Source organism: Astatotilapia calliptera, chromosome 23 (genome assembly GCF_900246225.1).
Source record: "Astatotilapia calliptera chromosome 23, fAstCal1.2, whole genome shotgun sequence".
Taxonomy (NCBI): Eukaryota; Metazoa; Chordata; class Actinopteri; order Cichliformes; family Cichlidae; genus Astatotilapia; species Astatotilapia calliptera.
In genome coordinates, this window is record NC_039323.1 from 36,350,895 (window position 1) to 36,360,564 (window position 9,670).

Sequence of the window (9,670 nt, forward strand, 5' to 3'; positions counted from 1 at the left end):
TTTTTCTTTGGTCATTTTAGCCTTTTTGGCCAGGGTGAAGGGAGTATCTGCCATCAAACAAGAAGACAGCCGCATGTAGCTATGATGATGTTTGCTAGTTCACCTTACATGCATTAATGTAATAACGTGGTTAGCCTACTCAACGTAAATTGCACCCGAACAACATTAAGCTACTCACGCAGAGAAGAACGGCTGCTGCTGCATCAATATCCTCATCATTTCTGCTACACTGGCAGGGCTAGGGACCAGGACTCTCCTCTTCGGGTTTTTGGGGGATGTTGCTAACTCCGGGTCCGATAACAGGCAACCCACCCGCAGTAGATGTGCTCGGTGTGAGGTCTCGCAGCAAGCTATCAAATACGGCGCATTTCTCGGCTTTTTAAAAAAACCCTATGCGTCGCCAGGTGTTTCATCGGATTTGAGGTGTTACCTCCTTTGACAGTATCACAGTATCAGCTTAAAGCACTTGTTGCAGGCTGCTGAGTTTGCATATTTTGCTGTGAAGTACAGCCAGACTTTTGACCGCTTTGCCTTGGGCATTTTAATCTGTAGCTCTGCTCTAAAAGAATGTACGTACCTGGACCCGCCTACTATCCTCGGAAACGTAAAATGATTGGCTAGAAGTGTATCACAGCTCAGGAAAAAAAAAGCACCGAAATAAAGCACCGAAATGTGCGCTGCTTTTCGGTCTGGTTACTACCGTTTATGTCAGAACCGGTGCCATCATGGCACCGGACACCGGTACCCATCCCTACTAACAGGTCAAAATCACAATATCAGTTAAAAGGGTCGATATCAGCAGATACCAATATTACGCTGATATCTAGGCATCTTTTTAATCACTTGCAAGGCACCAAATCACAACAACGGTACCCTCAAGTTGCTTTATATTGTAAGGTGAAGACCCTACATATCGATAGGACCCACTAAAATACAGTTCTAAATATTACTTATAAACCTCACTGAATTTATTTCAGGAAAACATGCACCATAATTCTTTTTGCATTCATGTATGCCATGCTAATGAATGCAAATCATAATAAGGTGAATTAATATCCAAGAAATTCTCAGCACTGTGTGACACGGATGAACCTGTAAAGACGAAATTAGGCTGCATAGGGAGTACTACTTGACACAGCTCCTTTTTGGAGCAAAGAACACTGGTGTCACAAACTGGTCCCACATCAGCATCCAGCAGAGAAAGACACCCCCACATAAAAAAAGACCATCCTGATAATTTGCGGGCATTGGTAGTTTAAACAGTGTTAAAATGTGTTTGTTTTCAAGGGTGTAAAGATGCACAAATGCATTACAGTGTATTAGCCAATACAATACAATTTGAGAGACCTTTCCAGTGCAGGGAAGGGATGTTGAACTAGAGCAAACTTTTTCTTTCGTTCTGCTGCATTTTTCCAACATAGCTTGGCTCCTACATGACTGTGATACTGTTGACTAGTCACATTCCTATTCTGGTTTTCCCCTAATGCAGACCAAACAAAATGAAATCTGAGTCGCAAGTCTCTGGAATGGGTTTTGTGTTTGGACAGTGTAATCCTTTGTTATTCTTACATTATTGGTTGTCGTATTGACAATGAATTGGCGGGTACACCACAATGTTCAGATTGCACTGTGACAGTAATCTCCATCCACCCACGGGTTATTCTTCATTCATAGTAATGAATTTATAGTAATGAGTAATGAATAATTTAAATAAATATTTAAATATATTTAAATATTTGTTTTCACTGAGAAATATATACACTGGCTCTCTCACTATTTTACTTACAAATCAGAACTCTACAGTTGAATACTGGCTCTCCTAAAAGTTGGGGGACCTTTTAACCAAAATCCACAATGTGATATCAGGATACAGTGATAATACTGCCTGTTTCTGACCATATTTTTCTTTAATGTTCAGCTGCTCTTTTTAGGCTCGGAGAATGGCTACTTCTGCACCCCTCTGCAAGTTTATGAATTCTCCATGAGGACACATCGACCCCCTTCTACTTGTAGTCCAGACACCGACTCCGAGCTTCAGCTGATCAAAGAGCCAATTAATGCTGGCAGCAGTATGCGCACAGTGTTGCAGTGCTAATCAATGGCATACTAAACTGCACAGGCACAAAGACTTGGTAAACTAGACAAGACAAACAGTGTCAGGTACTGCTGGAGTCACTCCGAATTACCTTCTGTTGGTATTTACATGGTCTCTTTTATTTTATTTTATTTTAATCTCATTTTATTTAAAATGAAGGGGGAAAAGGCTACCACAGAGGTTTTTGGACTGCTGGTTCCATACATGCACTTTTCATGTCCTGGTGAACATTGAAATTATAGTTTATTTTGATAATACTTCAGCATAATTGCGAGATGAATAATAATAATAATAATAATGAATTTTATTTATGAGCGCCTTTCAAGTCACCCAAGGACACTTTACAATAGGATAAAACACTTAGTAAAACAATGGCAGAATAAGAACAATAAAATAAAAGCACAAGATAAAATGAACAAACAGTGGATTCACAGTGAATATGCAGATTTGAACAGATGAGTTTTGAGTTGGGATTTAAACTGGGGGAGAGAACCAATATTTCTTATTTCAGGGGGCAGAGAGTTCCACAGCCTGGGAGCAGAGCAGCTGAAAGCTCTGCTTCCCATGGTGGTGAGGCGGAAGGAAGGTACAGTAAGCTGGATAGAAGAAGAAGAACGAAGTGAACGGGCAGAACAAGTGGTGGTTAACAGGTCAGAAAGGTAAGAAGGAGCGAGGTTATGAAGGGCCTTGAAGGTGAGCAGAAGAAGTTTGAAAATTATCCGGAATTTCACAGGGAGCCACTGAAGTTCCTGAAGAACAGGGGTGATGTGCTGGTAGGAGGGGGTTCTGGTGATAATGCGAGCAGCAGAGTTCTGAACCAGTTGAAGCTTATGGAGGGATTTTTGGGGGTGACCATGCAGAAGAGAATTGCAGTAGTCAATACAGGAGGTAACAAGACTATGTACAAGAATGGACGTAGACTGGGTGGAAAGAGAAGGAAGCAATCTGTTAATGTTACGTAGATGGAAGTAGGCAGAACGGGTGAGATTATTGATGTGAGATTTATAGGAAAGTGAACTGTCTAGGATGACACCAAGGCTCTTAACCTGAGGAGAACTGAAAACTGGAGTTGTGGAATGCGCAGTGATGTTTCAGAATCACTGACAAGAAGCCAGAATTGCTTCTAGAAAGAGTTTTTGTTTGTCAGGCTGTCCACTGTGACTGTCTTGTCTGGACGCAGGCAAGTACTACAAACAAAATGGACAAGAAATCATATCAGAATGGGTGCATGGACAGTGTTACTTGAGGAAAGCTAAGACTATTGTAATTATGTGAAAGCAATACAGAATACCTGAGAGCCTGACTGCAATATATTGCAGTACATGTGTTGAATTCTCACCTGGTGCCTGTTTGTTATGTTTTTATTAGCAGAAAAAGCACAAAGTGATGCACAGAACTATGCAATAAAGCTTACGCCTGAGAGACTGGCCAAGAACACAAGTAAATATACAAATACATGATTAAAAATTCATTTTCTTAGCTAGGAGTGGCTCCTGGTGTGGTCTTCTGCTACTGTAGCACCTGAGATGCTCTTCTGCATACCTTGGTTGCACAAAATAGTTATTTGAGTTACTGTTACCTTCCATGCATTAGCTCAAAGTAGTCTGACCATTCTCCTCTGAACTCTGCCATGAACAAGTCATTTTTACTGAATGTGTCTGTCTTTTTTGGTCTGTTATCTGTAAACCCTAGATGTAGCTGTGCTGGAAAATCCCAGTACTTTTAGAAATACTCCAACCAGTGTGTTTGGCAGCATGAACCAAAAGTTCAAAGTCATTCAGATCGCCCTTTTTACCGATTCTGGTACTCGGAATGAACTTCAGCAGGTTGGCTTGACCATGTCCACATTCTTAAATGGACTGGGTTTCTGCCGTGTGACTGGCTGATTAGAACGAATATGCTCACTGTGAACTTGATGCCATGTTTTCCACCCTGTTGCATCCATAAACTGTACTGGTGCAACATACAGACAAGCCTGCAAATGATCTCACAGCAAGCCGTATTTTTTGATAATTACATTAAAAATACAACAGCGACAACAACAGCAGAACCACAGTGGTCAGGTCTGGTATAGTGACATGAATGGGATGAAGTGAAACAGAGAAGACAGTGGTTGACTACAGCTAGTACCCCAGTTTTTAAGCATTACCTGTTTTGCAGATGGATCCAACAAATGCTTTGTGAAGATCTCTTTTTTCAACTTTTTTCAGTAAATGTAACCAAGCAGTAAATCTAAACCCAACCAAACAACAAGTTAAACTGAAACTAAATGGTACATAAAAATCAATGCAAATTACAGTGTGAAACATAAAGTTCCCAAACAGGATACGAACCCTGGTTTCCAGGTTAACAATTGTTTAAAGTCGCTTTCTGTGGATGTTCTCAAAGAGATAATGCTATCTATAGAAGGTTCCTAGCTTATTTAACAATAGTAAAACTTTATGATTCATCCTCTCTCAATACATCTTGTATTTGAGCCAGCCATTACATGAGAATAGCAAACACAGCCAAAGCTGCAGGCAAGCAAAAGCTGTTAAACAGTGACGGAACAGAACAGGACACTTGACTGTAATTCGCAGTCCATCTCATTACTAAGTGTCTTTGGCTCGTCTTAGCTTTGTCGTTATGCAGATAAACATTCAAGTGTCATGTTTGGTCACCCATAGAACAAACCAATCCTTTCATCCTGTCCCGTATCCTCAGGGTGAATAAAGGGGGCCACTACAAATAAAAAGCTTCTACTTGCATTTAACCTCCCTCCTAATTCTCCTCAAACTCAAGCCTCTGTCTTCTCTCTTTATTCAAACTGATCTTCTTGAGCTTTAGTGTAAGACAAGGAGGTGGCTATGAGCCAGTATTCTGCTGTTGGGGAGCTGAAACATGAATGCCAAGATGGATGGGATTTTATAGCTGGAATGTGGGGGGTTTGGCTGGGCATGAAAAGATTGGACACACTGGCAGTCGCTGATGCCAAGGCCTTCTAGCATGAGACCCTGCTGGGTTCCAAATATGGCAAAGAGTGTGTCAAAATTAAACTTCAAAAGGAGAAATATTTTAGAGAGTTTCATGCCACATTAAAGTAATATTCAATTGTTTATTTTATATTTTCATAGTAAAAAAAAATCTGTTTCTGACAGAAAAACCAGAAACTGTAGCGGAATATAGCAATAATGAATAGCTAGCATTAACAGACTGTTACAACCTCCAGAAAACATATATACAAGAGCTAAATATCACCCATTGGTTCATAGATTCAAGCTTTTAAACCTCAACTTTAGCATTATGACTGGTCTCATATTGTTTTGTGTTCTTTTGCATTGATTTTTTGTGTGTGTGTTTTGCAGCCCAAAATGAAACGTGTAGAAAGGTTAGCAACCAGGAAAGTTATCAGGTAACGCTATAAGGTTTTGATTGCAAGCACTGGACAAATCATGGGACACAAATGTATATTCCCTGACAGGCTGTGAGTGGTTGCTGGCTGATGCTGACTGAAATTCGTTGCAAAGAGAGATTGGCTGCTAGCAGTATACTGTTCTTGCCCACAGTTTGTATATCTGCAAATACAAACTTTACACTCCAAGCACTTGCAAAACTTGAAAGAGTGCAACATAAACTACAGCCAAATTATTTCAATATTTTTAACCAGTGCAATTGCATGGAGGCTTTTGGTGTAGCATTGCATAACTCTTTGACATCAATTCCATGCTAGCGACTGCCAGCAATCTCTAGAAACCAACTACAGAACACATTCTTCCCTATTACCCAGCATTTACCAATGGGTATCTGATAGGCCTCTTCTTCTTCTATCCAGCTTACTGTACCTTCCTTCCGCCTCACCACCATGGGAAGCAGAGCTTTCAGCTGCTCTGCTCCCAGGCTGTGGAACTCTCTTCCCCCCCGAAATAAGAAATATTGGTTCTCTCCCCCAGTTTAAATCCCAACTCAAAACTCATCTGTTCAAATCTGCATATTCACTGTGAATCCACTGTTTGTTCATTTTATCTTGTGCTTTTATTTTATTGTTCTTATTCTGCTATTGTTTTACTAAGTGTTTTATCCTATTGTAAAGCATCCTTGGGTGACTTGAAAGGCGCTCATAAATAAAATTTATTATTATTATTATTATAAGCACTGTTTGAACAGGCCTTTAGCGCTCAGTTTCACAGCAGCTGCCAGAATCTGTAGTAACCACTCGCAACCAGTCAAAGAATACACTTTATTCTCTCATTATTCTCTCACTGGTTCTTGCTAGATGCTCGCTAGCTGGCCTCTAAGTCTGTGTGACTAAAGTCTTAGAGAAACAGAATTCTAGGGGTTCATTCACCACTCACCACTCACAGCTGTGTTTTACAGAAAGTCATATCCCTTACTGCATAATTTCATAAACAATGTTCTAAAAGGCATTGATACCAAAAGCATGGTTTAGTTCAGTGATTCAAATTAAATTTAGCTAGTAGCAACATTAGCTACTAGCTAAATTCACAAGCTTTGGCATTTACTTGTCAGTCAAAACACAAAGACACCAATCAATACTAATTTAAACTTTCAGCCTTAATCGAAATGGGTGACTAATAAAAAAATTTCACTACTAGTCCAGTTGTCATGAAGGTGGAAATTAGCAATATGGAGAGACCTCTTACACTTTCAGAATTACCCGGAAGTGTCCAAATGAAGAACTGCACTTTTTCATCTTTGGTTTCATTTTACCTATGGCAAAAAAGCAAATGCCTCTACTTTTTTAATTCACTCACTTGCCATCTTGGGTTTTCTCCCAATACTTGTACACTTCACTGTGACAAGCCAGGAAAGTCACTCGTTTGCTCCAGGTTTGTGTCACGTATCCAAACTTAACTCATACGGTTTCACCTCATTTTACTTCAGCGCTACTAGCTCCAGGTATGCAATTGTCACATCCTGCTGCATTCACCAGCACCTCCCTCTCCCCATGTCAGCACTGATAAGGGAATTGAGTGCATGGCATCTATAATGGGGGAGGGAGATAGTAGGAATGTTATGAAATACAACTACTTCCACAACCAAAGCAGTAATAGCCACAGAACGCTGTTGGCTCAGTTAGAAATGAACAATGACACATTTCAACCTTCTTGAAGTAAAAGGTCAATACACTAGCAGAACTCACAAAAATCTCATCTACAGAAGATGAGCAGCATTGGAGCCTTCTGACTGAATAAAATATGCAATTCTTCAAGAACAGAGAGTATAGCTGCTCTTGTGGGGAATCATCTCAGCAATTCTAATGTTTGTGATTGTCAAAGAATGTCTATAAGAAAGGTTTCAGCCTTTCAGTTTACTACTATAGCTCAGAAGATGTTTAGATTATGTAAAACACCCAAAAGACATAATTCTTGAGAATATAACTGAATTGCTAATGTCGTTTTTGGACCACAGTTAAAACAGATTCCATTTATCTCGCAATGTAGTAAACTGTAGATACACTTTGCTCAATCACCCACAGAGAAATCCTACTAACTGAATACATTTTACATCATTATTTAATGTTAACATCTCTGTGTGTTTGTATGCCGGTCTTTAAAAAAAGGCAGTCATACCCTCAAACCCTAACCCTAACCCCAGTGCCAACAACTCAGCCCCAATGCCTAAACCAGGCAATAACAAATACAACCAAAAGATTAGCATAGGTAAACACACATTCACTACAGTTTTCTGTGTTTAGCATTCAGCTTAGCAAAGCTGTCTATAATTCATAGCTGTGTATGGGCACTGTTTGTATTATTCATTATCAATTTTCTGTTGCACCTTCCTACAGACACATTGCATTGCGGTGACACATCAGAGGCTGTTTAATGCTGAAGTCTACACAAATTTATGTAGACCTGAGGGAAGCTGAACTACTTATCAGTTTCAAGTTGAACTGTACTTTTTAATCTTTGCAGAAGGGTGACTACGTGTGATGCACATCGGGGTGGGAGAACGCATTACAGAAGAATCTGCTTGAAGAAAGGTTCGCATTCCAAGGAACTAACTGTTCAAGCACAATAGAACACATAACTGCTTTTGCATTGCAATCATGGCTTACATTATTTAGCATTAGCAACATTTAGCGCCTAGAAGACCCATTGGCTTGACTTGTCTATCTAAATAATTCCTTGAAAAGCAAAGACTTTCATTCATTCGGTGCTATATGTACTCTGATGGGCTTCTTTTTTTTTTTAACAAAAGCAGAAGCTACATTTTAACTTGTAATACCCAGAGTCCAAGAGAGACTAACGAAGCCTACAAACTAAGCCTATTATAATGACTAGCAGGAGATTTAGCATTATAATACATACAGGGTATCCAGTTCAAATGTGGAACATTGTTTTCCATTATAATTGAGTCCAAACAAGCAATTTGTCCACTGGCTCTTATACATGGAGAAAAGGGACTAAATTGGCTGATATTATGACATAAACAAAGGCCTCTTTGGGTAAATGCAGGGTACAGCTAATAAGCTAATAATAAAATATGGTCTTTATCAACTTTCATCAAATTTTTTTGTTGTATAGGATTACACAAGTTAATAATCCACTTAAATCCCTAATTAGCAGTTATCTTTTATTCAAATAATTCTGTAACAGGTACATTTTTATTAAGTTTGGTTTTTTTGTGTTCTCATACTTGCCTTTTATTCTTGTCTAAATAAGTGCAATACTCGCAGTAAATCAGTGCTACACTAAAGCATGTCAAGTTCACAGGCAATACAAAGCTACTCAAACAGGCACAAACCAAAGTGGAACCAAAAAAATCAAAAATGCCACTTTAAAACAATAACATCAGCATGCACGTGCATTCAACTTCCACGCTTAGACCACATGGAGGAATCAAGCCCCCAACACCACCACCCCACCTCCGCCCCCCACCCCATTTTGACCCACTCCACCCCTCTGATGTATGACATCCTATTGTGAATGTGCTATGAGGTAAAAAAAAGAAAAAGAAAAAAGAAAAAGAAAGAAAGAAAGAAAAAGACCCTAAACCTATTGCCTCTAAAGGATTGGTCCTGGAGAAAGTGAATTAAGCAACAAAAGAGGCACTTACGTTCAAGAGCCTCACATGGTCGTCCGACAGTAAAGAAGAGAAGCGGGCAGTGATTCCAGCCTGAGACAACAATAGTGAGTAACCTTGAAGAGAGAGAGATGGAGAGAAAGTGAGGGTGGTGTTGGTAGTGGTGGGGGGGAGGAGAGACAGTGAGTTAGAGAGATGGGAAAGAAATGTGAGCAAGAGAGGAGACAGATTGATGCGTCCACACACCGCGGCATAGACGCAAATCAAAACACTTTGGATCTTTTCTTGCATCTCCCCTCCTCTCCTCCTCCCGTTCAGTTTTGCCCCCCCCCCCCCACCACCAACCCGTGCCTTTGGGTTCCACATGTGTTCAGGCTCAGGCAAGCGTGAAGCGAGCTGAGAAAATCAGCGCTGCAAGTGCTTTGTCCAGCGGTTGGGAAACTCATGCTTCCATTACGTGGAACATTGAGCTTTCTGGCTGCCTTCTGTGGGTCTGATCCGCAGCAGATGGATGGAGAGGCAGGAGATGATATCCAGCATCTTGGCCCT

General features: G+C 40.2%; 1 protein-coding gene across 1 annotated transcript in view; it reads right to left on the minus strand.

Moving 5' to 3' along the window:
• Positions 1-9,390, minus strand: part of LOC113015681 (E3 ubiquitin-protein ligase Midline-1-like) — a 93,012-nt gene extending 83,622 nt beyond the window's left edge. The window contains exon 1 of the mRNA XM_026157799.1: positions 9,155-9,390. The gene's annotated coding sequence lies outside the window, so the exon portion shown is untranslated. The remainder of the gene's footprint in view (positions 1-9,154) is intronic.
• Between the last annotated feature and the right edge of the window lie 280 nt (positions 9,391-9,670).